This window comes from Schistocerca serialis, chromosome 5 (genome assembly GCF_023864345.2).
Source record: "Schistocerca serialis cubense isolate TAMUIC-IGC-003099 chromosome 5, iqSchSeri2.2, whole genome shotgun sequence".
In the NCBI taxonomy this organism is placed as follows: Eukaryota; Metazoa; Arthropoda; class Insecta; order Orthoptera; family Acrididae; genus Schistocerca; species Schistocerca serialis.
The window spans coordinates 816,560,569-816,585,470 of NC_064642.1; positions in this window are offsets into that span (position 1 = coordinate 816,560,569).

Below are 24,902 nucleotides of genomic sequence, written 5' to 3' on the forward strand. Positions count from 1 at the left end.
TCTGACTTTTGGGCTCGAGATTTAGCAGAACCCGATGAAGGGTGAGCCATAGAGGGGGAAGGCGAAAGTGGGGAGGTTGAAAGGGCGATCTTTGCGCTGGCCGATCTGACGACCGTGGCACTAAAGGTGAGGTCGCAAGTCTGCGTGGCCGCCTTCTTGGTTGGCCGAGGAGAAGCAAGGACAGTGCTGTATTTTCCTGTCTGAGGCACAGTGGGCTTTCGACTGGCGAATAATTTTCGAGCAGCAAAGGTCGACACATTTTCCTTCACTCTGATTTCCTGGATGAGCTTTTCGTCTTTAAAAAGGGATCAATCTCGAGAGGAAGCAGCGTGGTCGCCCATACAGTTGATTCAGCGAGGGGATTGAGGTGGACAAGCACCCTCATGGGCATTCTTGCCACACGTAACACATTTGGCCGGATTGGAACAGGACTGGCTGGTGTGATTGAGCCGCTGACACCGATAGCAACGCGTAGGGTTTGGGACGTAAGAGCGAACGGAAATTATCTCATAGCCTGCTTTGATTTTCGATGAGAGTTGAACTTTGTCAAATGTCAAGAAGACAGTGCGAGTTGGAATGATGTTCGTGTCAACCCTTTTCATAACTCTATGAACAGCCGTTACGCCCTGGTCAGACAGGTAGTGCTGAATTTCTTTGTCAGACAATCCACCGAGGGAGCGTGTATAAACGACTCCACGTGAGGAATTTAAAGTGTGGTGCACTTCAACCCGGACGGGGAAGGTGTGGAGCAGTGAAGTATGCAGCAATTTTTGTGCTTGGAGGGCACTGACTGTTTCTAACAACAAGGTGCCATTCCGTAATCGGGAACAAGACTTTACAGGACCTGCAATTGCGTCGACACCTTTCTGAATAATGAAAGGGTTGACCGTGGAGAAGTCGTGACCTTCGTCAGACCGAGAAACAACAAGGAACTGTGGCAACGATGGAAGAACTGTCTGTGGCTGAGACTCAGTGAACTTACGCTTGTGAGCAGACATAGTGGAAGGTGAGGAAACCGTTGCGGAAGAATCCCCCATGATTACCCGCGTCTCCGATGGCGAGCTCCTCCCTTGTGGGGGCCCAGTCTGAGGGCACTCCCGCCTTAGGCGATTGTTCAAACCTCAGGTCACACCACCCGACAAACTGACAGAGGGACCAATCGGCACTTTCGGAAGGTATCAGATCGGGTAATCACCCCTCCCTGGGCCTGGCTGTTACCAGGGGGTACGTACGTGTCCTACCTGTCTCCCCAAGGCGGGGAATTACGCGTTACCCCGTCACCGGCTACACATGGAAATGCATGGGTCGGCCTTCAGACGCGCACAGGGAGGAAAAAAGAGAACGGGAAAGGAAAGAAGAGGGGTCTCAAACGCCGCAGCGGAGAAAAGGGCAAAGAGAAGAGGTTAGGAAAAGAGAAGGACAGAGAAAGGACTAAGACTTGCAAGTGGAGAAAGCAAAGAATTTGTTACAGTTTCGAGCGTCCGTCTCTGGACGTAGGCACAAACCATACTCCCAGAGCGGGAGAAAGGGAAGGATAGAGCCAGAGGTGAGGGGGGTGCGGGTGAAGATGGGGGATGGGGAAGGATACGGAAAGGGAAGGTATGCAGCGCAGAAAGGAAGGAAGGCCACATTAGCTCGTGGTCCCGTGCTCGCTACGCACGTATCCACAAAAGAGTTGTGGACTCCCGGGGGGGAGTTCTCGGAGCTGAACAACTAATAAGTCAGTCACAGGTTAAACACAGAGTCAAGGGTATGTGACTACACATGCAGTGCGCTCATTTATCTTTGTCCCAGTACAATAAAGGTGAATTATTTACAGTAGCAGGAAATATGAGAACCTATAGACAGGTATTACTTTTAGTTCGAGGCATCACGCTCTTAGTTTCCAAGTTTCAAAGGGTTGCCAACAATTTTAGTGGTTCATGTATCTAATCACGTCGAGTTTTTCATACTATGTTACGTTTTGGTTATATATAACCCTAAGTGGGTCCAACCGAAACCTGTCAGCGCGGATCTGTGACCTAGGCAAGTGTTGCACAGATTGCATGCTATGTAACTGATAGCCGGTAGCCGTAGTTCGCTAAGTATCGCACTACTCAACCAAACTATCGCTGGAATCAGTTCCCTTTTTGACTCAGCTTCAGATGCAACCATCATTTTAGTAGGCTCCTGGGTGTACTTATTGCTGCCCATAACTGACATGGGCTCTGATTATCCGCGTGCTGCGCCGCAGTGTTTCTCACAACTTATCAGTTTTGAAAGGTGCGAAGTATGTTCTCCGATTGTTACAACCCCCCAAACATCTGCACAGCCATGGTAACGAATGAAAGAACCCGAGGCAGGCAGGACAGGGACGAACTGCAGCCAGCAGCGTGCTTACCTCGTGTGGAGAGCGTCACTGGCCGGAATGGTGAACACCTTCGCCTCGTTGGTACGCTGTCAGTCTTCTACAGCACCCTGAAGATGGATGTGCTACGCTCCACCACATGCTGTGCACACGGGTGGCGTATACAAGTTGTCAGTGTGTAGACATCTATATTGAGTACGCCAGTAGCAGCTGGGCATACGGGAGCACGAGCGTTACATCCGCATTGGGCAGTACAACAGACCTAGAGAGCAGGAAACTACAAACACTGCGGCAGTGCAGTTAAATGCAGCAACACCTAAGAGAGCGAAATGCAAGATCAGAGAATCCACCAAAATGCTTGACACTATTCGCCGATGATTACCAATTATGGACTGCAGCGTATCACTACTCCCTCCACCAGCGAACCCATTACAAAGAGCTTTGCCACGGCCACTAGCAAACAACACCTATTAATTGCAGTTTGACGTCATGGTCAGCAGAGCCATCATGGCAACGTAAGTGATTCAGTACGAAAAAACAACACCAGTAGACCCATAAGGAGGCCACTGCAACCGTAGCCCGAGAAATGGTTTCATCAGTGATACTATTTGACTCGCTACCATACCAACGAAACTCCTGTGACTGAAGTATAAGGCCTTCCACATATTGTCAATTGTCTGACAAAAGTATTCTTAGTTTGTATACAATTTCACACTGTCCGCAGTTGGCTTCAGCGTGTTGCACGTTTTAAGGGCCCTACCCAACCGAGCTATCGGCTGACTGACCGACAAATTGTGTGGTGTCTCCGCCAGACACCACACTTGCTAGGTGGTAGCCTTTAAATCGGCCGCTGTCCGGTAGTATACGTCAGACCCGCGTGTCGCCACTATCAGTGATTACAGACCGAACGCCGCCACACGGCAGGTCTAGAGAGATTTCCTAGCACTCGCTTCAGTTGTACAGCCGACTTTGCTAGCGATGGTTCACTGACAAAATACGTTCTCATTTGCCGAGACGATAGTTAGTGCAGCCTTCAGCTACGTCATTTGCTACATTCTAGCACGGCACCATTACCAGTTACTATTGATGCTCTAAAACATGTACCGTCAAGAGCGACGTTCACCATTTATGGATTAAAGTTAAGTATTCCAGCAGCTACGTACGGTTTTTGCTAGTCTAATTTCCTTGACCTGTTCCAGACCTCACGCCAGCCTGCGTGAGCTAAAACGCGTGCCTTTCGGCTTCCTCCAAACTCCGTGGGTTGGCTCCTGCCAATCCACAACAAATAATACGTATGTAGGCGTTTTGACCGACCGACACTCCTTGTTCGGATGTCGGGCGAGTAGGCCGCACATCACCCAACAAAATATGCCCTGTGTAGCGCTGTCGTGCTAACCTTCCGAGGAAAGCTGGTCTTGTCACTGTCCACGGGATTAAATACAGTTCTAATACACATGACAGGGTGCGAGGCGGTCGAAACCTTAAGGACAGTTTGTGGAGAAATTCAACCTGCAAATCATCTTGGGACACATCATGCGAATATAGCAATATAGATGCACGAAATGAAGCATTATTTTTAATTAATCCGTAAGGGTTTCGCGTGGCTCAGAGTAAAAGTCCGTCGAATTTGTGTTTTTAGACGTTGTTTCCAATACTTATGGGAAATTTAATATAAAAACTGTAATATCGACGTATAGTGGTCGTTAATTTGTAAGACATCCACGTAAAGGACCATGTTTTTATCGCCTCCCCCCCCTCTCCCCCCGGCAAATGTGTGACATTCTTGACATTCTTAAGGGTCAGACATCTTGTTGTTCAAGCTGCAAGTTCGATAATGAGACACCAGCTGCTTCGTGTGTGGCAGGAAATGAGCTGCCATTCTGGGATTTATCGTGTAACACATTCTGCTCTCATTTAACGCATAGAAATTTGAACTTCTCTCTTTCCAGGAACACTGGAGTTCGGTAGAAGTCTTTTCCTTCTTTTTGAATAGCCCTATACTTCCATAATGGCTATAAACGTTTAAAGTCCAGCCTATATCCAAACCACTGCTATGAAGAGCGAAGGATAGAATTTTTTTTACAGGTCTTATAGTTGCCAGGTACTTCCTGATGTATCTGTAGTATTTATTAGATTATGTACACCATCACCACGTGTAGTCTTTCGTGTTCGGATTCAAAATAAGTTTCTTACACTTTGAAGTCATTTTTTGCTAGTACATAATGTTTATGTAAACCGACTTTTTTGCTTCAGCTTGATTTATTACCTCTCAACTATAAATCAGGTTGCGCGTTTCACAAATTATAGTAACTGATAACCGTGGGATACAACAGCACTGAATTTGAGGTACTCCTGACTTCTGCTAGTCGCTAGAAATCGTGAAGTTGTTAACAGCCTGTCATTCTTTCTCGCTGAGAATGGTTTGATGTTCAGCAACTCAGAAATGAATAATTCGCCCCTCATCAGGTAATTATGAAAATTATCGGGGCACAGCTGCTTAAGTAACAGAACGTGGGTGAATTCCATCGCTCGCATTCGTCACTTAGTCCATAGCTCTCAGCTTTTTGGCCTCATTACCTCTAAGACAGTTTATAAAAACCCCTATTTCTTTCCGTGTGAAACAAGTCCGTATCTCTTAGGACAAACAATGTACCTTAGATAACGTCAAGATGTGTTTTGGCTGCCACGAAATTGATAGGTGGACCGACAAATTGATGCGTATGTAGGAGCCCTTAGTGGAACTCACAGATCGTATTGCGAAATCAAGGAGTATGTTGGAAATTTTTTTCATAAAAAGCACATCTGTGTCATTTACTTTGTTAGACTGATGTACAGAGTGGTTGAGAACAGTCTGAAAAGCTTTTAAGGGTGTTGCACAGTAAGTTGTCTTCACAATTAACTGTAAGGAAACGATTCGATACGTTACGGAGTTTCCGAGTTAATTAGCACTAACCTTAGCCTATCAGTTCGTTCCACACGGAAATTCAAGCGTCGGAAAGAGACGGTGTGACCAAACGTGTCCTTCGGTTTTTCCTAAAATCAAACAAGAGATTAAAAAATTGGGAGTGTGACTGTAGTAGGGATCGAACAGGAGCCATACACTGAACAGCCTCGTGCGCCATCATCTACGCTATGAGAACAACTGACAATTGTGTGTTGAGGGCACTTTAATTTGCGCGTGCAACAGCCTGACAACAATATTAACTCTGAAACAATGCAAGGTATGTTATTTTTTATTGTCTTTTCAACAACCTACTGTGGCACACCCCCTTACAATTTATTACGATTGTTTCTCACAACCTCTATAGATGAATTGCATGCTTACCCTACAGACTTACATCGCTCCTAAAATTTGGTAATATGTTTCACACCAAACGAGGTTATGTTAACGAAAGAAACGAGTTGGTGGCTCCATTTCCTCTCACCACTAGACGTGACCAACTGTCCGATCACGTTGTACGGCATGTCAGTGAACATGGGAGGTAAGTAATGTCAATCGTAAGACGTATACTAACGCATTTTCCTCCTGTGGCAAAACACCACTTTTTCCGTTACTGGAACGTACTACGCACCAACAGCACCTACTCGTTCGATTTCCGAGTAAATCGATTCTCTAGCATGCGTGAAGTTTTCTGCCTGTTGTCTGAAGCATTTCGGTTGATTAGAATAATTCTTCTTAAGATATCAGTTTAATAAAATTTCTGAAACTTCAGGGGCTAACCTATCATCAAATTAAGGTTTTATTTTCTACATGCTACAGATTTCCTTGGCGCTTCCGTTAATACACACAATGCGAGAATGAAGGCAAATCATCTCACCTGCGCTACAGTAACTTTTTCGAAGTCGCAATAGTGACGAACTGTACGGTAATGGTAAATACGTAGCTGTGAAAGAATCTCACCATTGGAACAGAAAACACGATACCAATGGCTTTGCGCTTAGAGGAAATTCTGATGGTAACAGCCTGTAAACTGCGATTGTGGAAATGTTGCCGGCACGCAAGTCAGGTTAAGGAACAGGTCTTGGACCGTAAAATCACAGCACCTAGCTACGAACAATATTTAAGCTATTTGTTTCAGTGTGAGGTAAACATTCGCACCGAAATTAAATACCACAGTATTTAAGACTGACTCAGTAACAACTTCGGATTTCGAAAGACATTTCGTTTTTATTTTGATAAGCTAACGCCCAAGCAGTACATGGAAGACTTACATGTCCAGACTGATTTCTTGGTAAGACTACAATCAAGGAAATGTTTAAATTTCTTAGAATTTCAAGTAATCTAACAGTGGCACGTAAGGACGACACTCTTCCACAAATCTGTTAGTTTAAAGAAAAATCCAAGCACTCACTGTCAGCAGCTTATGACACTGAAACCTCATAAATTCAGCGCTAAGGTCATATTCGGCTCTTCAGTTGCCTTCCATGCCATAGCACCTTCCCAGATTTTACATGAGAAAAGCGAAGTGTGATTTTTTTACTGTTCTAACAGTTGCTAAATGGTTCATTTCTTATGTACTTGTGGCATTTACTACGTAGTGTGCACAACTGCCATGTTTAGACTGCCGTCGAATTTAGAGTTTATTAAACTTACTTGTCATTTCGTGTTACATAAATCAAATTTTGCATTACCATGAAGTATTTCTGTAGTAAACTACACTCATGGAAATTGAAATAAGAACACCGTGAATTCATTGTCCCAGGAAGGGGAAACTTTATTGACACATTCCTGGGGTCAGATACATCACATGATCACACTGACAGAACCACAGGCACATAGACACAGGCAACAGACCATGCACAATGTCGGCACTAGTACAGTGTATATCCACCTTTCGCAGCAATGCAGGCTGCTATTCTCCCATGGAGACGATCGTAGAGATGCTGGATGTAGTCCTGTGGAACGGCTTGCCATGCCATTTCCACCTGGCGCCTCAGTTGGACCAGCGTTCGTGCTGGACGTGCAGACCGCGTGAGACGACGCTTCATCCAGTCCCAAACATGCTCAATGGGGGACAGATCCGGAGATCTTGCTGGCCAGGGTAGTTGACTTACACCTTCTAGAGCACGTTGGGTGGCACGGGATACATGCGGACGTGCATTGTCCTGTTGGAACAGCAAGTTCCCTTGCCGGTCTAGGAATGGTAGAACGATGGGTTCGATAACGGTTTGGATGTACCGTGCACTATTCAGTGTCCCCTCGACGATCACCAGTGGTGTACGGCCAGTGTAGGAGATCGCTCCCCACACCATGATGCCGGGTGTTGGCCCTGTGTGCCTCGGTCGTATGCAGCCCTGATTGTGGCGCTCACCTGCACGGCGCCAAACACGCATACGACCATCATTGGCACCAAGGCAGAAGCGACTCTCATCGCTGAAGACGACACGTCTCCATTCGTCCCTCCATTCACGCCTGTCGCGACACCACTGGAGGCGGGCTGCACGATGTTGGGGCGTGAGCGGAAGACGGCCTAACGGTGTGCGGGACCGTAGCCCAGCTTCATGGAGACGGTTGCGAATGGTCCTCGCCGATACCCCAGGAGCAACAGTGTCCCTAATTTGCTGGGAAGTGGCGGTGCGGTCCCCTACGGCACTGTGTAGGATCCTACGGTCTTGGCGTGCATCCGTGCGTCGCTGCGGTCCGGTCCCAGGTCGACGGGCACGTGCACCTTCCGCCGACCACTGGCGACAACATCGATGTACTGTGGAGACCTCACGCCCCACGTGTTGAGCAATTCGGCGGTACGTCCACCCGGCCTCCCGCATGCCCACTATACGCCCTCGCTCAAAGTCCGTCAACTGCACATACGGTTCACGTCCACGCTGTCGCGGCATGCTACCAGTGTTAAAGACTGCGATGGAGCTCCGTATGCCACGGCAAACTGGCTGACACTGACGGCGGCGGTGCACAAATGCTGCGCAGCTAGCGCCATTTGACGGCCAACACCACGGTTCCTGGTGTGTCCGCTGTGCCGTGCGTGTGATCATTGCTTGTACAGCCCTCTCGCAGTGTCCGGAGCAAGTATGGTGGGTCTGACACACCGGTGTCAATGTGTTCTTTTTTCCATTTCCAGGAGTGTATAAATCAAGTTGCGTGTTTCACGAATCATTGTCATTAATAATTGTGGGGATACAACAGTACTGAGTTTGAGATCCTCTACCTTCTGCCATGGGGCAGAAATCAATGTAGGTAACAGCCTGATGACTATCCGTTTTCGTTAGGAATTATTTGATTTCAGCAGGTCCGAAACGCACGATTCATCCATTCTTACGTAATTACGAAAACCATCGGCTCCCAGTTGCATAAGTAGCGGAACTCGGGTGACTTTCTTTCCTTGCATTAGTCGTTTTGCCCACAGTTTTGTCTGCTTTTTTGGCTTTGTTACATCTAGAACATCCAAGGAAAACCCTCGTTTCTGTGCGAAACCAAGGAGAAACTTTCAGGACAAACTCAATGAAGTTAAGGTTAGCAAATCACAACACACCGGCGCTGTAATCGCCGAGTGCAGTCTGTCGAGACGTGCCTGAAGGCTGCCACGAAATATGGCGGTCGGTCAGCCCATAACCTGATGCGTGTGTAGGGGGTCATTAAACTGTTACAAGTTTAAGTGGCCACCACAGTTATTCCTACTGTTTAAGTCTAAACCAGTGGTTCCCAGTCAGGGGTAAAATGAAATTTTCTGAGGGATAAAATCTATCATTCCATTCTGTTTCGGTCACGAAACAATTATTTTCAAAAGATTATTACTATCCTCAATTTTGTAAGACATTTTGATATAAGCTACCTATAATTACTTTTTCTCAATAGCGTTGATGCGATGGACCTTACAGGTTTCTAAATTCACCCACTTCACACGTGTGTTGTTCGTTCCGCACAATACTAATGATTACAGCGACATATGTAACAGACACTAAATATCTCAAACAAATGTCTTCAAGTATTAGATAGTATCTGCAGTAATCCAGAAATTGCCTCATTACTTGCTTCGAGTCCGCAGCTCGTGGTCGTGCGGTAGCGTTCTCGCTTCCCACGCCCGGGTTCCCGGGTTCGATTCCCGGCGGGGTCAGGGATTTTCTCTGGCTCGTGATGACTGGGTGTTGTGTGATGTCCTTAGGCTAGTTAGGTTTAAGTAGTTCTAAGTTCTAGGGGACTGATGACCATAGCTGTTAAGTCCCATAGTGCTCAGAGCCATTTGAACCATTTGAACTTGCTTCGAAGTAAATGAATTTATTGACAACACAATACAGCAGTAATTACGTAAGAATTACAACAGTGCTGTACACAGCATTCGATTACTATTAAAGTGGTCAGACGAAGTATTAACAGCTTGAAGTCATGCAATATCTGGCAGCTCAGACGGGAGTAGTGCAGCGATCAAGTGCTTTACGAACAATAAGTATAGTGCACACTTCAACTGGTTTGGTTTTAAATGGGCTGTTGTGTGCAAGTCAATCAAGTGCCGTAATGGAGAGGTTTAATGGAGGGGAAGAACGTGAAACAAGTGTCTACTCTCTCTGTGGATAATTTACTTTATCTAAAGAAGAGTTGTGAGTAGCACTTGCGATGCACCACGAGCTCCGTCATTCATTCACACACACACACACACACACACACACACACACACACACACACACACACACACACAGTAAATATTCACGTTCCATCATTTTAAAAATAAATATGTTCCAAGAAAAATCTCCCAGTCTACAATCCATTAGTTACCTGCAATGCGGTACCACCAATGCGTCCGGCTTAAAACACCGTTGCCAACTGTGATTCATTTCCTAAGTGACTCTTCGGCGCATGAAAAATTCTACATTTGACTACAGAGAGCAGCTGCTGTGCTGACGTCCACTCAGCGGTTACTGTCAAGAATCAGGAATTAGCGTTTGTGCTGAGAATTTTTTTTTTCGTTTCTTAATACTAAGAGTATACCGACAACTAACGTTTCAACTTTCTTCCGAATACGTAAGTAAAAATTGTTTCAGGAAGTAATTAAAGTAATCCAAAGCCCCGTACACATAGCATATATCAGCATCACGACTTAGCTTATACGTGGTGTGGGCATAGACCATCAATATTTTCTAACAACTACACTGTGCAGCACATCAGCATACGTTCCGTACTCACCAAGGACTGCAGCGATGCACAGTAAATTGCAGTGAGATGAAGGGTAGGACACACTGCTCGGTTAATACAAGCAACCTCCTCACCATCTTTAATGAAATTTCATTAAAAAGAAAAAGAAAATAATCATAATCAGTAGTTACCTTTTCTTTAAATATTTGTTTTTTTTTAGTTAATTTACCTTTCTTTCCTTCTGTACGTACGAACTTTGTTGTAGGACCTCTTATTTACGTCTGGTAATAAAAATTCGTTTACACAGAATTAAGTACATTTAAAATTACGTGAATTCATATTAACTGATTAAGAATCTTTAGTTGAGAATTAAATCCTTTATATAATTCGGCCTTGGCACACATTTTCTAAATGCAGTGTTTTTTTTTAATAGTTACTGAATTCTTTCCCGGCGTTAGCAATGGAACACAAGACTGTCTCTATTAGCAGAAAATGGTTAAATATTGCCAAGCCGACGTTTAATTATCACTGATAAAACACACATCACTATACATTTAAGTTATTTGAAGGAACCAAAATTGTTAAATTTCAACGTTAACTATCCGCCTATGAATGCACAAATGCGAAACTAGTAATAAATTCCGTCAGTCTCAGGATCGCTGTAAAAGAAAAAAATTTTCTTAAATGCAGTGCTAATTTTTATCTGCTCCCGATTTACGGGTTTGGTTAATTTTTCCTAGCGGGACAATTTCTTAAATGGGCCGCCGCTGCAAATCGTTCGGTCGCGGCACAGCCCAGCAACACCGCTAAAAATGCTAAAAATTCTTTAAAGAAATATTATAGATGACATGGGCAAGCTAATTTACATTAGTAATACACACTTTTGTTAAGTTATAATGTATTTAGTCCACAACAATAATTCAACTTACATCAGTTTGTAATTTCTCCTCTAATGGCGGCTAAATCTAGATACAGACAAAAGAAGTCTACCCATTCATAAAAATGCTACGTCACCGGTTCCTCTCACTCTCAGCTCTACAGGGAGACGACAAAGAATACACACTACGTGGTGGTTTTTATACTACTGCTGACCATTAACATCTCTTCGTAATCTTACAACATTATTTTCCTCTGTGGCTGAATTTTACATTTTTGTTATCGCAGATATTGACCCATTTCTCAATTACATTATGAGTATAGAAATATTACCATTCTAAATACATCGAGAATATTACTACAGAAAATATACAATAATAACGAATGTCCTTTACACAAAATTAAATATTAATTTTTTGTTAAATAATTACAGTATATACAAATTGCTTCATAGCGGCGTATATGGTACAATTAAATTTTAGTTTATTAATAGTGTGGGTTTGCCAGGGAACGTTACATTGCCCCCTGGCAGCATTTGGCAAAGAGTTTCTATACTTTGACACAATGGTGCTAGTAACGTTCTTTACAATTCTGTATTTTTTTTATGGAATGGCTCTTTCAATTAGTCCCAGGGTTATATATGTTCATGGCTCCCCCATTTGGGCGAATGCAGACAGGAAACCTGGGCAAAACTGTGCCGGAGCCCAGCCATCCCAGTTGGTTCATGATTAATCTTGTCTCTTTAACAGTCATTCTTTTGAATTGATTTAGCAGTTTATCATCAACGGTTACATAATATATGTTCAATGTTTATCAAAAATCGAGTTCATTGACATGTTATGCAGTTTTTGTAAATATTTTGCAATATGTCAATAATGCTGTAGTTGGTGAGCGGTGCGGAGTGATTGTTGAGCGGCGCTCGGCGCGGCGCGTCGGCTCCGTGTAGGTCACCGCCCCCGGTGTTGACAGCAACGGCGCGGAGAGTCGTGTGGCTGTCAGATCTGCTACGGGCTGCTGCGGCCGCTGCATGGCTGAAGTAGCCGGATGCGCGTTGTATATCAGATCGCCCGTGTGACATCTTCTTGCAGTGCTCCAGCAAACATGCAACAAGTTCACAAACAGTGTACTATCCTTATGGGCATTTTTCCTGCTGTGGGAAAAAACGCACACAGTTATTGGCAGTTATTATTCAGTAGGCCTTCACTAGTCTGGTTTGCACAATGTTTCGTTGTCACAGTAACACGTTTTATGGGCACACAATATTTTTTCACCATGTCATGACTTGTCATTAGTCACACGCAAGTTTTCACCTTAGGACAAAATGTATCTCTGTAGTCAATGCGCTTTCCTAGCGTCCCTTGACACACAGAGTTATAGTTTGACACTAACTTGGTCCACCGTCTGTTATCGGCTCACTGTTCGTGTCATGCTAGTTCCTTGTCCACTTGCACACACGACGATGATACAGTTTCTTATTGCTTGTTCAAAACAACCTTGTGACGTATTGCTGAAGGTTTAACAGTCACTGTCTCTGCCACACAATACTGCACTTTTGTTTAAGTTTCTCTTCATTTACAATGTCCGTTGTGCAATTTTTGTAACAGCACATTCGTAACTTCTTTGTTCGCTCTTTACCAAGGTGTGTGATATTTGCGTACATGGTAACAAATATTAAAATTTCGTATTAGTTTGCCCAAAAATCATCTATATTTATGTTCGAGTAGATTTTATTTGTGCATTCCAGCCGGATTCAGGCATATTGTTCAATAACTCCTTTGAAATTATGTCTCACTTTACTTGCAAGGTCCTACGTAACTACAGTGTAGTCTCTGTAGGCTAAAATTGACTTGGACTGTATCAGGCTAGCTCTTTTTTACTGATTGGATCTGCACATGCTTCAATTGAAGCTTCTTTGTGCCTAACCTTGCGCTACTTAAATTTGCAATAAGTTTGCCTCCCATGGTGCCCTCGGGTCACTACTGGGTGCATTATTCTCTTTGATAACACTGGTTTGAAAATATAGTTCTCAGCGTCTCATATTATCGATATTATTCTGGGTTCGAATCTGTCAATCTGACAGCTACACATATATACATATATATCTATAATAGAAAAGATTGTACCAAGAAATATTTCAAGTTTGACACACATATAGAATATTATGCAGTTCACAAACTAATCACTACTAAAATGTTCCTCCTGACTGAACTCTGTCACAATTCAACACTATAAATAATTGCACTAATCAGGTTATCTGTGCAGACATTTAGAGCATGTTTAAGCTAACACTAATTGAAAGAAGACATAACACAAATATTCATAAACAAAAGAGAAAGTCAATCATATTCTTATAACTAAATACTTCTACACTAGTACATTATCTCTACAGATCACACATCATTAATGTTCATTCATTTTCAAAAGAATGGTGTCCTTTTTTTTGTTACACATAACACATAGGACTATAGTCATTTACTGTAGGAATATTTTCACATCCTTACGCGGATACATTCCCGTACTCTCCGTGATTGCGGATCTGCTAAGAGATAGCTACTGTTTCCTTCTTGGACTAAGGAATGGAGTATGAGGCTCGACAGTATGTTTTGTGAGGCTTCACCTCTATATTGTATTGATATCCCTTAACAATTCCTGTTCGTTCTGAAAATACATCTGCATCGTTAGATAATAACTGTACCAAATCCTGCTGTTGCATTGAGTTCAAATTTTCGGACTGTGATACTTTGTTCACAAGTGCGTCCACATTTGCTTTTAATTGATCACTTTGTACGTCTGGATAATAGAGATTTTGCCCTAGAGAATGATTGTCTAAATGTAGTATCCACTGATTCCTACATTTTATGTCAATAGCATTACAATTAGGCACAGGTACCTCTTCAGATCTGAGCATGGACAATTCTATCCTCCTACCCGCGTTCATCAAACTTAATTTTCCCCGAGAAAGGTCAATTACTGCGTCCCTTTCTCTCAAAAAATCTACCCCCAAAATGCAGGCTACCTTTAAACCCTTTACTACCAGGAATGAGCACGCTATGGCTTCTCCCCCTATATACATCTCTACCCGCACTTGGAGTTTAATTATTTGTCGCTGTGCACTGATGGCTCCAGTGACTTTGCAATTGTTCTCAGGAAAAGTCAGCATACGCTTTTCTTTCCCCAGTACTCTGAATAAGTCCATAGTCATGACACTGACAGTAGCACCTGTATCTATGATTGCTTGCACTTCAATATTGTTAATTTTGATCTCTATTATCGCTTGTACTTTGTGTTTGTGCTCCTTTATGCACGTGGGTGGTTCAGTTATTAATTCATGTCCCATATGTACCCAGTCTTTATACCTGAGGATACAGATTCTCGATGTTTTGTTCTGTGTCGGGCTGCTCTCACTCCAAACCTCAGCCGACGATGGAGAGCGTATCTCGGCTGAATCTAGTTTGTTGGATTATTACTGGTGGATGGGTGTGGCTGCTCTGTGTCGCTGACCTCCACTATGTGTAAGTTGTGTTGCGTCGGCCGCCACGGTTGCGCAATTGGCGCATTTTGTGGTGGCGGTCGGTTATTGTCATATCTTTCACTGTTTTGCCGGTCTGGACTGGGCCTCTGGTTCTGTGGCCAAGTTCAGTTTGCATCGTTATAGGTATTACTGTTCCACGGCCCCCTGGCATTTTTCCATCTACTATTGCTTGGTGGGCCTGTTTCATATCGGTCATCAGACCTCCTTTTCCGGTCATTATTCACCAGCGGACTATTGCCGTTCCGGTCTCTACCTCTATTCCCGTTTTGTACATAATCTTGTCTCCTATTGTTACCTCCGCCGTTTCCATTATTTGGTGGAGGCGTGTTATTTCGACCATTTCTGTAACCGTTTCCGTTACTTCTAGCCTGTTCCGAGGCTGACTTAACATCCTCCTGAATCAGGTCAATTGAGTCCAGAACAGACAAGAAGTGTTCCATGTCGTTCTCCGGTACGTGTATAAGTTTTTCCTTTACGTGTATCGGCAAGTGTGATTTCAAAAGTCTGATCAAATACCGGGATGAAATCTGCTCGTCCCAGTAACGGGTCTTATTAATGTATTTCTCAAAATATTTTCGCAAATTGCCTAATCGTGGAGAATACGGCTCTGGATTATATACCTCTTTCCGTAATCTCTCCTGAATACATGTTGACCAATATTTGGCCAAGAATGCCTTATCAAATTGCTCATATGTGTCGCAACTGTCAGCTGCTTCGGTTGCCCACAATGCAGCATCTCCTTGTATGTAAGACATAACGAACTGTATTTTCTGTGTATGACTCCAAACGCTAGGCAAAATGTTTCTAAATCCCTTGATAAATACTACCGGGTGAACAGATTTCTTCTTCGTTGTAAAGATCTGAAACTGTCGGTTTCTAATCAGGCTTTCTTCAATCACTATTTTGGAGTGACATTTGTTTGTTTCGCTAACATTGGTTGCCTGTTCTGTCTTGCAGTCGTAATTTTTTACTGCTGTATTTATATGCCTGTCATTGTTGGACCTGGCTGGCGTGACACACGCCTGTGCGTCGCCGTGCAGCAAGCTGTTTTCCAGCTCCGCAAGATGACGGTTGACATTCCGCTGCCACAGCGGAATGTCAGTGTGCACCGCCTTTTTTAGGTCCTGCATTTCCGCATTGGAGCCCACGTCTTTGGCTTCAATCGCGGCGTGCACCTTCTCGTCTATTTTTTTTATTAATTCGTTTTCAATTTTGCGCACTTGTTCGGACATTTTGAGCTCAATTACTTGACTTGTGTCAATTTCTAATTGTTCCATCCTGTTAGCCAGTACACTAATTTCATCTACGATACTGGCGTTAGCCACTTGGATACTATCTACTCTTTCGCTCAGTTCTTGCACCGCTTTGGGTATGGTTTCATAGTTTTGTCTCAAACTAACAATCTCACTCTGCATAGCTTCCAAAGATTGCATTAACTGCTAGTCTCTCTCATGCAGGCGTCGATCACGCTCTGCTTGTTTAGCATCAAGTTCTCTATCGCGTTCTGCTTGCATACGTGCAAATTCAGCTTGGAAATTGAGCATGCGCTCGAACATAACTCTTAATGATTGCACTTCTGACACCTCACCACTCTCTGGTCCGTGTCTAGTGCTTGTGGGTGGCACAGTATTTCTACTATCAACTGAATCACTGGCTGGCAGTGGCAACATTTCTTGCCCTTCTGCCCCCAGATTCTCACATTCTACTTCCTGAATTACGCCACTAACATTACTTTGTGCCTCACTTTCTAACTCGGTATCACTACTTGCTAACTGTTGTTCATTATCCATGTTTATATCTTTCTGACTACGCAATCTAACCACAGTCAACAAAATCTGAACTAAATATCCTAACACTAAGGTTTCACTGACATAATCACACAAGAAATGGTCATTTGTTGAAACACACTTATTATATACTACAATGACTAGCTACTCAAATGTCCTGTTATTTTTTAAAAAAACGCTAACAACAAGCACACCACTAATGTTCCGAGAACACTGCACTGAGGCTACTTTACTACCCACAGGACAACTACACTGTAGCTTCACCTTATGGTGATCTATCTTGGGTGCAGCTGCCCTCTGGTATTGTGGTAGGTAATTAATTATTCGATATAATGAGCTCTCATCTTCAGCTTGCCTCTGGGTATATAGTGTTCTCATGTAAAAAATCATATACAGGTATTACCACACAATATTGGTTAGGCAATACATACAATACATGAAAAAAATATTAATTGTTCTCCAACAAAGTTCGACTACAATAATTCCCTAGTTATCTCATGGGTATTTTGTGGCCACTGCATATTCGTGCCCCGCGTTATTGGGCGCCAATTTAATGAAATTTCATTAAAAAGAAAAAGAAAATAATCATAATCAACAGTTACCTTTTCTTTTAATATTTTTTTTTTTTTTTAGTTAATTTACCTTTCTTTCATTCTGTACGTACGAACTTTGTTGTAGGACCTCTTATTTACGTGTGGTAATAAAAATTCATTTACACAGAATTAAGTACATTTAAAATTACGTGAATTCATATTAACTGATTAAGAATCTTTAGTTGAGAATTAAATCCTTTATATAATTCGGCCTTGGCACACATTTTCTAAATGCAGTGGTTTTTTTAAAATATTTACTGAATTCTTTCCCGGCGTTAGCTATGGAACACAAGACTGTCTCTATTAGCAGAAAATGGTTAAATATTGCCAAGCCGACGTTTAATTATCACTGATAAAACACACTTCACTATACATTTAAGTTATTTGAAGGAACCAAAATTGTTAAATTTCAACGTTAACTTTCCGCCTATGAATGCACAAATGCGAAACTAGTAATAAATTCCGTCAGTCTCAGGATCGCTGTAAAAGAAAAAAATTTTCTCAAATGCAGTGCTAATTTTTATCCGCTCCCGATTTACGGGTTTGGTTAATTTTTCCTAGCGGGACAATTTCTTAAGTGTGCCGCCGCTGCAAATCGTTCGGTCGCGGCACAGCCCAGCAACACCGCTAAAAATGCTGAAAATTCTTTAAAGAAATATTATAGATGACACGGGCAAGCTAATTTACATTAGTAATACACACTTTTGTTAAGTTATAATGTATTTAGTCCACAACAATAATTCAACTTACATCAGTTTGTAATTTCTCCTCTAATGGCGGCTAAATCTAGATACAGACAAAAGAAGTCTACCCATTCATAAAATGCTACGTCACAGGTTCCTCTCACTCTCAGCTCTACAGGGAGACGACAAAGAATACACACTACGTGGTGGTTTTTATACTACTGCTGACCATTAACATCTCTTTGTAATCTTACAACACTATTTTTCTCTGTGGCTGAATTTTACATTTTTGTTATCGCAGATATTGACCCATTTCTCAATCACATTATGAGTATAGAAATATTACCATTCTAAATACATCGAGAATATTACTACAGAAAATATACAATAATAACGAATGTCCTTTACACAAAATTAAATAATAATTTTTTGTTAAATAATTACAGTATATACAAATTGCTTCATAGCGGCGTATATGGTACAATTAAATTTTAGTTTATTAATAGTGTGAGTTTGCCAGGGAACGTTACACACCGTAACACGTGGTTTCCACGACGAGCGAAAGCCGCACAACGGACGCCACACACTACGGCAGTCACCGCTAGTGAAGTCAATGGGGTAACAGTGTGCACAGATACTGAGATACGTTGCCGACTGTAGCGCCCTCCATACGAGGAACCGACACGGATTACTTCTCGATATCGCACAATGCTCGTAATCTACAAATCAGAAGCGAACTCTCACGACAGACTTCCCTGGAACGATTGTCGATGTCGGATGTGTATTTTAATACGAAGAGTCTTGGCTTCTGGTACTTAACAGCGTATTAATGTAAGACTGAGGTATTCGGCATGTATTAAATCGTTGGGTCGCGGAAAATAGTTTCAGTTAACCTGCGAAGGAAATTTAATCAGCGCGATATGCGGCTTAAGTAAGGAAGCGGACAGAGAAGCGTCTACATAGGATCTAAGAAAGTAACAGCGGCCTAGCTCTTCCTGTCTTCATTATATATTCTTCTTTCTTGACATTCTACATCCTAGGGTATCTCCTCACTACGGGTCTATGAAATAAATACTATATCGCGTGCAATAAACTTTGCAGTAGTTTTAACAGTTTATTTAATTAATGAATAAAACTGCACATGACATACCGAGAGAAACTGGAGAAAAAACACAAACCCCACATTTAACCAACAATCAGTTGTTACGTGCTAATGTCCATTCCTCTTACCCATTCGAGGCTTGATGGTGCAGTCACGAAAAAGACGTTTGGATCACACAGGTAGCCTCTCAGTCTACACTCCTCGACTATGTGCCGGTTCGAAGCTCCACAACCAGCTTGGGCTGGACAGCTTACCCACATGTGCCTGTTCTATGCGCACACTCAGCGTCTAGTTTCGGATGCGATTCATATACGTCCACTAATGCCGTTGGAGTTCGGAACCCTTCGTTTCTTCAGAGGGTACTGAATATGCCGCACTTTGGGTGGGTCACTCATAGTCCTGGATTCACGCCATTAGTGTTAATGGTGAAGCTGCTATCAGCAAGTCGTTTCGTCAGTCGCAGGGATGGGAATCCGTAACCAACTCGGTTTGTTGTCAACCCAGGAATATCTTCATCGTGGGAACTTGAAGACTATTCATCATTTTTGAATATTGTTTCAAGAGTGCTTCTTGTCTTCTTACCATAGGAGGGACTATATGGCTGAGTATTGGAAGCCGATATAGTGGAGCAGTTATCGTCCACCCAGAGATGATCCTTGTGGTTTTATTGAGCTGAGTGTCTACTCCATTTACGTGGGGCTGTCCAAGAACACTGGAGCACAACACTCAACTGCGGAAGTTCGAAGACTTTCTACTGACGCTCTCCAGTTAGTACTACAGAGTTTCTCGATAAGTTTCTTGTTTCAACCCCGGCATTCATTTTTAATGTAAAAATGTCTTGTGCATCGTGATTTTGGTTCCCATTGACCTGTTGGTCCCCTTAAAGTTGGTTGGGTGGGTAAGTTCAAGGGTCGGAGGAAGACAAGGGCGTACCACATTCTGTAGGACCACGCTCAGCAACGCATAGGGGTATTCAGACCAGCCTCCGGAACCGTGACAGCCTAACCTTATTAATAACGTAGCTGCCAATGGCATAGCTGACACGTACTGAGTGCCTTTAACACAGAGCCCAGGTCTCCAAGGCGAAACTCGCTGGCTTGGTTTCTGACATAGTTGGCGAACGCTCTGTAGTTATTTGGTAGATCACGCACGTAGCTGTCAAATGTGCGGCTTTACTTACATAATGATGTATTCGTATATGGTGTCTGCTCAGGACTGTCTGTTGCGTAGAAACCTGTCTCTCGTTAGATTGGTAGACGCTCGATCGGAAGTTCGTTATTAGCAAGGAAACTGTAATGTGAAGAAATCTGCTACTAAACGTAAATTATCTCTGCTTCGACCCTATACAGCCTCTACTGAAAGAACAGGTTCTAAACTGCTACGTAGAAACAATGACGGTACATACAGGGTGTCCGGAAATTCCCGTTACAAACTTATATGACTTGTAGAGAGGAGTGTGTACATAACACTTTGAGCAGGAACCCATGTCTTGAAACGCCATCCAACGACGCTACAGAGCCTCAAAGTTATACTGTACACACATACATTTACAGGCGCCGATACATATGATTCCGTAATGATGTTACAAACTTTCTAGGATGAAAGCAGAAGATTAAATGTAGCAATTTGAGGTAAGGGTCCCTGGTTCGGAAACAGATGACTCGAAGGTTACAAGAGAAAATCGTTCTTGCATCTCTGGTAGCGTAATACATGTACCGCTACTGTTGTTGCTGAAATTGTAGGGTAGGCAACTTTCAGATGTAGAAGTATGCACACAAAACAAGAAAAAACGTTTAGCAAACGTGGGCTCGAAAATGCATACCTTAAGGGCTTTGAGCACTTGTTCAATAGAGGAGATGTTGCACAGCAGCATAGATAAACAAGTGCTCATAGTGCCTCAGGTATATATCTTAGAGCCAATGTTTACGAAACGTTTTTTCTTGTTTTGGCCCCTACTAGCACATCCGGAAGTTGCTTGCCCTAAAATCTTAGCAACAGCAGTACCAGTACATGTATTCCACTGTCAGAGGTATCAGAACGCAGGACGGATTTCGCTTATAACATTCGACCGGTCGTTGCCGTTTAAGGACCTTACTACAAACTGATACATTTATCCTCCTCCGTCGTCCTAGAAAGTTGTAACATCACCACGGAATCATCCTGCATACACATACATTTACAGTTACCGACGTATATAACTTTGACGCTCTGTAGCGTTATTGGGTGACGTTTCCGGAAAGGGATTTCTAAACAAATTATTATGTATTCACTCCACTCTACAAGTCCTGGAAATATGATACGGAAATTTGGGAATACCCTGCATGTTAAGCACTTAATGATAAACTTACAGGTCTAAACATTTATATTGCATCTTGAACAAAATTTTGTAACTCAAGCTTGACTTTTCTTTCTTTGATATTGTGTTCCTTCATCAACTCGTTAGCGCTAGGAATGAAACGCAACGTGTTTTTATTAATATCATTACATCACAGTCTCGACAGGCTATTTTTCCACGTTTACATATGCAATTCATGTCGTGCCCGCTCTATAGAACGTCATGCAGTTAAGGGATTGGAGGAAAAACGTGTATGGTCGCTATGTCTCATTTCTTTCTTTATTTTTTAATTTTTTTGTTTTGTTTTGGATCTGATTTCATTCTTCCAGGCTTAAGCGAAAAACAAAGGGATCTTCTGCAAAGAAAGGCAAAAGTAAATAATTTTAAACGATTCTAGTAGTATTACACAAATTTTAAAAAAAAGTTGCCGTATGAAATAAGATATTTTTTGCTATAAACTGTCTGTCAGTGGCAGTTTACTTATTTCTTTGGTTCGTATCGATCGTTTGGATTCTCGAATGAGTTGTTCATCACTTCATCCTTCTAAACAATACCTCTCGTTCCTCTTGTTTCTCCCTTCTTTTACCTTGTTTTTGAGCCCGGTACTAGTCCAGCTAGGATATCGCACTTTTTTCCTGTGGCAGAACCTATCGTGTGTTTCTGTGCATCAAATTTTTCCAATGTCGCAGTTGCTTTCTATTCCTTTCCGACTTCTTTCACTCAGTTCTTCCCGGTTAAGTCTGTTTCGTTCCACATCTTTTGAGTCAAATTATTGTCGTTCACAATCATGATGTGCTCGAAAATCTCAATCTTCTCTTCCGTAACACGCTTAAAACAACCTTCTTCTCGATCCATGTATCCAAAATTCACCCTGTTTTTCCGTTCGCCAAATGTCTCTTCAAATTTTCAGACCCTTATTCGCCAGATGTATGCAGACTCCCTTGCCAAACATGGTTGCTTTAGATCCGCACATTTCGGCATATCTGATTTTTGTTGACATAAAATGCTGTAATTTGGCGGTTCCTCGATAATTTATAGTTTCTGCAAGTTGTCTTTTCAGCATATCGTAGTTTTTACAGTATGTAAGGCCTGTCTAATATGATCTTCTTCATCTGTTGGTTACTTGTTATTTGGCAGAATATACTAACTGATAAGGAAATAAAAACCTCTTACAACTCCCTGTCTTTCTCTTATTTAAAACGTCAGATGGCATTTCACATCCACGAGTCTATCCTGTAGTTACGTTACTTCTTCCATGTTGGATTTTGATGTGTAATTTGAAACCATTTATGATATAAAAGAAAAATTAAAACTATTATCTGTGTCAGTCACCTTTATTTTCTTGATCTTCTAGTAGATAATTGGTCTACATTAGCATTTCTGTTCATGGACGTAGTTGGTTGCCTGTCTTAGGATTCATTTCGTTAAAAATGAGTTATTATGTCCCACCCGTTATAACATGTCACTGAAGGCATACATTATAAACAATGACAAAGCTTCTTACAAGATGATAAATCAAAAGGCATGCTATATGTTGTTATGTATACATGTTTGTGCAACTGGTGATTACTAGACCACGCATCTTTTAGATCGTAAAAAGTGCATTTTTGGCACCTAAAAGATGCTCATTCAGATCTTCATTTAGGCTATATAAAACCTTAAATAGGCCCTAAAAAGTATTATGTAGTAGAAGTAACTATAATGTAAAATAAATATTGTTGGCATATGAGCATATTGTTACTCATTTCAAAAAGGAAAATATAAATACGCACAACTGCCCAACACAGCAGACGCTATACCACTTCCATGCTCAAACTGATCTCATAGAACTAACTATAATGTAAAAGAAACATTGCTGACATATGAGCATATTGTTACTCATTAAAAAAAGGAAAGTATAAACACGCACAACAGCTCAACACAGCAGACGCTATACCACTTTCATGCTCAAACTGATCTCATACCTCTTCAGTTTTCCTAAGATAATAATACAGTGTAAAACACATACAGCCATACGTTGAAATAGTGTAATATGTAACGTAATTAATTACTGATAAAACAGTGGTTTCAAACATTCAGACCATAGCTGGCCTCACGCTAAATAACTAAAACCTTATCTACGTTTTCCAGAGCAAAACTAAGGTGCTTGTCAGTCAGTATTCATCTATAAGCCGGAAAAAGCTCTTCCTCAACAGATGTGACAGGGGTGAGTTTTACTTTCGTCTCATGTTGGACACGAATGCTGCAATCAAGGGACGAGGATTTTCCGTTACTTATGTATGCTGTTGTATACAAGTAATTCAGCCATTTTTGCTCATACGTTCCCTCCCACTTCACTTGGCGCTTCATTAACTTTCTTTTTCACTCCCTTCAGTAAGGATATGCTCTCGCTAGCCGGTCTCCTTTCTAATTCGGAAACAGCCCCCACTATAAATTTGTAGCGGACTCTAATATATGCCAAGTCCCGCTGGATTGAAGAATTTTGGAGTACGTGCTTTGTAAATCTACTGTACGACGCCGCCTCTGTAACTTTAGCAGTTACCTTCTACGTTGCTGGGAGGTGCTTATTGTAGTCCACTGCTGCTAACCACGTGCTCCAGCCATCAACATCATCTTCATGTGGCTGTGGAACATCTGGAAGTTGTCCGCCTGTATCCATGATGGTGTCTTAATAAAATATTTCTTTACTATAGAGATTAATTTATTTACGTTAGGGAATTCTAGCCATACTTGCTCTGCTACACGGTTGGTACAATGTACATGCATAGCAAAGGGTAGAAAATTTGATGCAACTGAAACGCCACAATCATATATGCAGCGGCATCTGGAAGGCAGAAGCATCTCGTTTTTATTCAGGCGTATTGGATACAGCACACTCAAAGTGTGGAATTGTTTGCTAGTTACTCTTTGGGAGCTGTTTTGAACAGTCAGGTAAGTCCCAGAAGTGGCATCTTGGTCCGACGTGCAAACAATGAGATTTACAGTCTACCGGCCAAGACTGTCAGTATTTTGATCAACATAAATCCATGTGCAAGATTACGCAATATTCTCTCGGATTCTATGCAGTGCGTCAGTGGAAACTGAATCCACATAATTTTTACGCAACTTTGCCTTTGCCGGAACAGACAGGTTGCAGTACTATTCAAGAAAACATTTGAAATTAGGATTTTCTAGGTTTCGAAAAGGGATGTTTGGTGTCACAATAGCATGACACAAGTCACAGCTGAAATGGTTCTTTCTGATGGATTCTTCAGATTTCTTTGTCAAAAGCGATTGCTTTAATTTTCATTTTCGTTCAACATTTGCCTTATTTAATGCTCCATCTGTATGCTGACACCAATGGATTTTTCAAAACGAGCATTACAAAGGGGGGAAGGGGATGGGGGGTGGGAGCATACTTTGTGCCCACCCGAAAAAAAATTAAAACAAACAAAATTCGTTAATTGTTGTTGAATTATATCAACAACACACTTTTTAAAGAGATGTTGATTTGTAAGGATGGTCTAGAGGCTCAAATCACCTTTTAGCACGTCCTTTGCAATATCAACACACTTCCAATAATGTGTA